Here is a 6378-nt window from a genome sequence, read left to right as displayed (position 1 = left end):
GAATGGAATTGTCATTTTGATTCTCTCTCTCTTGTTTGGTGTGTTTTTTTAAAAAGTGGAATGGCATTCCCTGCAATGCTCGTTCCAACTAGAAGTTGCAATGGATATTCATCTTCTTGAGTTGTGACGTTTCGTAATTCTTGGTTTTTTTTTTTTATTTTTGGTAATTATTTTATTTTGTACATCGTTTTGTGTGTCGTGCACCTTCTGTAATGACCCGGTCATTTTACTCCCTTTCCTTTTTCTGAAATTTTACGGATAAATTTTTTCCGTTTAATTTTCTTTTCTGAGTTCAGTTTCTCGTCTTATAGTGTCGTCTTGAGTGCTCGAAAATGGTTCTTGAGGCTCTTTCATTCGGATTGACAACTTCTTTTAAGGATCGAGTCATTTCCACATTTTCACTTTTTGGACACTATTCACTTTTCGTCCTTTTTCCTGTTTCGTCCTTTTCCCTATTTTGTCTTTTCCCCATTTGTCACTTTTTGGCACAACCTCACTTTTCATGCTTGGAGTTAGTTTCTGACTTCACGTGTCTTTATTCGAAGTGGTTTCCATGAAATACATATCTTTACTTTTGCAAGAAAGTACTCTGGTTTCTCCCGGTGTCCATAAGGGCATGGATGCACAGTTCTTCAGAATCTTTTTCTTTTTTTGGGGTGTTTTTCATAAATATATTTTGAAGATATTTTATTTCAGGGGTTTTTAAAAAAATATTTTTGGAAGATATTTTCATTCTGGGTCATTAATGTAGTTAACCTTTTTTGGAAGGGACCATTATGTAATTAACGAAAGTTATTATAAAAATACATCGTTTAGAGTCTGGATCCTCGTACGGGATTCATTTTCACATTTCGTCGAGTCGTATACTCTTAGAATTTCCTTCTAGCCGTTTTTCTCCAGTTTCAAGGTTTCTGACCCCAATTGTCGCCGAACTTGTTCGAGGCATATCTCTCTGGTCAGGACTTAGTTTTTGATGCCGTTTCTTCCGTTGTTTTTATTTTCTCATTTTGAACTCGTTCACGGAGTTTCACCGTTTGAGCGTGTCTGCTCAAAATCTGCTTTTCCAGACCAGGCGGGACCCTTTCGGGGCACTTTTTGAGATTTTATATGAATAGGGGAGTCTTAAGTCAAAAAGTCAGACTTCTTCATCTTCTTCCCCCTCTTGGCCGGCAGCCATGGGAGCCCAAGGGGCTGCCTTCATTCTTTCTTCTCCTCCACTTGATTTCCTTTGTAAAAACTCTTCGGCCTTAACGTTTATCGTAGGCCTTGATGTATTTTACCTTTCCCCCTTATTAGAACCCATTTCTGACCATTTTTTGGGTTTGAAGTCAAGTTGTGATTTACATGGGTCTTCCTTGGGATTCTTATTCACCGTGTTGTCCCCGACAAAACCCCACGATATCGTCGGATTCGAAACTCTTTTATTTCGGTAGGGATTTAAGATTTTCATCTCAAATTGAGGTAGGGGTGTTATAGTTTATATTCTTGTTATATCGCATGCTATGGATGCTTATGCAACTCATTTATATGTTTTTGTATCAAATGTAGAAACTTTAATTTATTATTTCTTTGTGTAAGATTTAATTTTCCCGATTGTTCATAACTTTGTTTAAACATATGACATGATAGAATACTACCCCTTGATATGATCATTGACATATATTAAATTGAGGACTTTTGAGCATGTATTGAAGATTTTATTTAATATTTATCTTGAGTAAACATTTAATTCATGTGTCCTTAACTAGCTTGAAATCAATGTGTGTTAGCATATTATATTAAGCCCTAGCATGCTCTTCAACATAGGTGAATTTGAGAGAAATCGGTGATGTTTTGAAATCTAGTAATATTTAAATAATTTGATTAATTAATTTATTCCATGTGCACTATTCACCCCATTGGAATTCTGACATGATATTATTGATGTGCATGCCATATACTTTCACATATGTTATTTTGAGAATTTTTGGACAACTTTGATTTCTAAAGAAATTAATTAATTAGGCTAATTAATTTCTACTTAGTGTTCTAATAAGTTAGACTTGTATTTCATAGGGCTTTTGTCTTTTTATCATGCATCATGACTTGTTGTATCATGGTTTCACTAATGTAGTTATTGAACTTGCACGATTGTCTTGGAGTGATTTAATTATTCATGTATGGCTAGGTAAATAATTAAATCATGTGTCTTATACTAGCAGTATACTTGCATCAATGAATTCTATGTGCTATATATCCTAATTTGTAGTCTATGTAGATGCATACTATGGTGTCTTGACATTTCACATGCCATAATAGTTGAGAACTTAGGGCATGACTTGTATGTTTCCAAAATCTCGGTTGTGCATGAAATGTGTTTAATGCATTACTTGTATCTTGATGCTGTCTTGACTTGCACAACTTGTTGATTTTTGAAAACTTGGGGATATTAATCAAGAAATGACATGGCTAGGACTTGATTCTAGTATTGGAGATAGAGAGCTCCCTACACTGTAGTGTGCACTAGGGGAAGGTACCCATGGGTTAGTAGCCTTAAAGTGATCCCATGAGTACGGTTTTGATCCGGGCGATATCCAAGTATCCACATTGATTGATTTCACTTTTTAGATTTCAAGTTGCTATTCCTTGAAGAATTAAAACTCTTTTCATGTTATATGTAATGTTCCAACCTTGTTCAATTGCATTGATATTATGCCTTATCTTTGATTCTGCGCCTTGCCCTTGTCGTGTTAATTGAATTGTTTCAATCTTGTTAATTTTCTTAGTTATCTCGTTCCGTGTTACCTTATACTATCGTGACTTAGGAATGATCCTAAACATGTAACTTGGCTTAGATTCTAGGTGGCATGGTCCACATGTAATGATTTATATCAATATGCAAAATCTCTAAACCCTTAGATTTCAAGTGATATCTCTTGAAGATATAAGGACCTTGTCATGTTATATGGAGTATTTCCTACCTTGTTTCATTTGCATAGATATTATGCTTACTTCGTGCATTTAGACCTCTTTCAGTATACTTGAAACTGTACACTTGCTTCTTGTATCTAGATTCCATTTAGCATACTCGTGTCTTGTATACTTGCCTTGCGTGTTTCCAATCTCATTAGTATACCTGTGTTTTGTATACTTACCTCACATGTTTTCATCTTCGTTTAGTATACTTGTAACCGGTATGCTTATATGTCGTGTATCTCGTTTCAATCGCATGAGTAGTTTAGGATGATCTCTACGTCTCACTTTGACATATACGTTAGGTGGCATGACCCCTTTGAATTGTTTTAAGTTAATGTAAAAATCTCTAAAGAAATTGAGTCATGCATGCTCATTCTCTACGAGTAAACTTGTTTACTCACCCCGAAGTTACTAGGGGTATTGTTCAGGTATGAAGACTTGGTTCATGATGCTCATCGCTCCGTGGATGACTTGTACCTTTTAGTTTCTATTTCATGCAAGTGTTAGCATGAAAATGCCATTGTCGAAGCCTTATGTATCAGACTTGTATTCTTTGATTCCATTTATGTAACGTGTACATAAGTACACTATTTTCATTATATTCAACATGTATAAGATGAGGCCGAAGGCCAATGGCTTGTATCTTATATTCTATGCACTTTCGTTTTCAAGGTTTATTATGAAAATATTGAAAAATGATAAGTCATTACTTCATAACTCTTGCATCGGGTGTGGGAATTTCATTCTTTTTCTTTCATAGGGTTTCTATGATCATGTATGATGTGTGGCCAAGGGCTAAACACCATTTCATTCTAGGTTTTGCATTGTGGCTCCATTTATAGCGTTTTTAGGCATTTTTGACCGTTGAGAGGTCATATTCTGCATTGGGGTTATTTTAAGGCCTCGGACCATTGGGACGCGTCCTAAACACAAAACTCTTAAGTTTCAACTTTCGACTTATTTTTGGGTGATTTTAATGAATTTTCATGAAAAATTCATTCATGGGGTGTCATTTTGAGTTCCTCTTTGCTTTGGCATGATTTGAATACTTAAATGATGCTAGGGGATGTTTTCAAACTTGTTCGGAACATGTAGAATGCATGTAGAATCTTAGAGATGGCCTAAGTATCTCACACACACATTGCAGCAGCTTTTTCTGCTGCAGCAGATGTGTCGGTAGGCTGATGAGGACCTATTAGCCGGCTGACCAAAGCCTTGAGACCCATTCCAGTAGGCTTTTCTTGAAATATGGCGTTTTGGTGGGCTGAACATTGGGGTTCGGTCGGCTGATGATTGAGGTTCGGCCGGCTGACCCTTGTCATCAGTCGACCGATCCTCCCTAGGACCTTCTCCTTCCAGTTTTCTTGGATAGTTTCCTTACACCGACTTTAGAGGGACTTATCTCCTTCATTTCTGATTCAAATCTGGTCATTCTTGAGTCTAAGTTCAAGAGCTCGAAGTTAGCTTTCCAACGGTACCAACCACTCATCAAAACTCCACCTATAGTGAGAGTTATTCCAGTTTTGGTAAGATAGGGTCGTGGTAACTCTTAAACGGAGAAGGCCACTTGTTCTAATTTCATATCTTTTCTGTCCGGACTCAGAATCAGGCGATTCTTAAGTCTAACTTGTTCATTTTTCATTGTATTTCCAATGGTGTGCACGGTGGCACCCATTTCAGTGTGAAATGACCATTTTGCCATTAGTTTACTTCTTTTTGGGTTTGGTATTCTTGCTTCATTTCTTGGTTCATTTGTGTTCCATGACCTCATGGAAGGTCATCAAAGTGTCTTAGAGGTGTGTTGTGCCTTGAAAGACCGTTGTCTCGTTTCTTTTGCTTCCGTATCTTAGATCCAGTTCGGGTCGTTACAGAACACACTGGGTTCAAAAATCCAAGGTCGTTACACCCTCTACCGTGTCGTGTGGGTACCGGAGTTGGTTTAGGGCATTTTTTTGAGTTTAGAACTCTTCGAAATGCATTTCGAGTTATTTTAGCATTTTTTGAATTTTCGAGCTAGAAGGTCCCACGTGGGTCCCATGCCAAGATTTTTCATATTCGGGAGTATTTTTCGGGTTCATTGCATTTCATAATTGTTCTTTGGTGTGTATATATGCGTAGTTGTTTAATTATATAAGTGTGGCATGTTTGTAGTAGATATTACATGAATGGGCATTTTAGGCATTTTGTGGGTCAAAGTGGGACCCACCTTAACCAAGCTTGAGTTGAGAAGACACATGATCAGATTTTTGGCCCAAAAATTTGGACACTTAAACCTTTGATTTCATCCATTTGCACTTGGATTTGATCTTTGCCATATAAGGTAAAGTTGGAGAACTCGACGAGGGCTTCGTTTTTATCCGAACAAAGTTTCATTTGGAGGGCCTTGGGGAATTTCAAAATTGGAGTTTTTTTGCATACTTTGAGGTAGAGTAATCTAATTATTATAGCCCTTAAATTTTGTAGTCATTAACGTGTTTTCCCCCTAAAATAGTATGTCAATTTGATACCAATTGTGTTTTTTCTAGGGTTTCATGTATCTTGTGGTCATGCTAAATTTATTGATTTCTATGTGGTTGTATGCTTTTCTTATGACTACATTGTAGCTAATTGATTTATTACTTAGTGAATAATGATGTCAAATTGATGTTCCATAAGATGTAGTTGAAGTATATTATGCCATGTATCTTGTATGATTGTAAATTGACCAATGTGAGTTTCTTTTTGTCAAATTGATGCTAAATTCGTCATAATATTAAGGGACAAATGTAGAAAATACCCTTAAAGTATATTCCGCGTAGCATTTTTACCTCATATTTGGAAAAGTGTGCAAAAAACACCCCTAATCTTTTCACATTATGCAAAAATATTCCCTCTTATATATATATATATATATATATATATATATATATATATATATATACACACTACTAATCTCATAGTATAGGGGCGTTATGTACACATTACCTTATATATATATATATAATTTTTTTTTTTTTTGAAACTTTTTTCTTTATATATATTTCTAAACATTTTTTTAAAAAAACTCTGAAAATTTGTAGAACAAATATTTGAATTTTTTGAGATTCTAGATCTCTTTTTTACTATTTTTTTTTTCTTTATTTTATTTTATTTTCCCACCAATACTATAAAAAAATATATTAGTATGCACTGGTTTTCGGAGTTTGGAAAAATTTTGTTTTCTTTAGTTTGCACTTTATTTTTGTTTTTTGTTTTTTATTTTTCTATTTTTATCTTTACTTTTCTTTTATACTTTTATTTTTATTTTATATTTTCATCTTTACTTTTCCATTACCCGCGTCCTCCAATAGTGTTTTTTTTGGTCATTTTACAAAATTATTTATTTTTATATATTTTATAAAATGGTTCAGTAATAGTAATTTAGTCAACTTAGTGTTTAAATTT

This window comes from Cornus florida, unplaced genomic scaffold (genome assembly GCF_030987335.1).
Source record: "Cornus florida cultivar Cherokee Brave unplaced genomic scaffold, ASM3098733v1 CherokeeBrave_3.0.0_Hap2_Chr09, whole genome shotgun sequence".
NCBI classification, from domain to species: Eukaryota; Viridiplantae; Streptophyta; class Magnoliopsida; order Cornales; family Cornaceae; genus Cornus; species Cornus florida.
Note: the sequence above shows the minus strand (reverse complement) of the source record.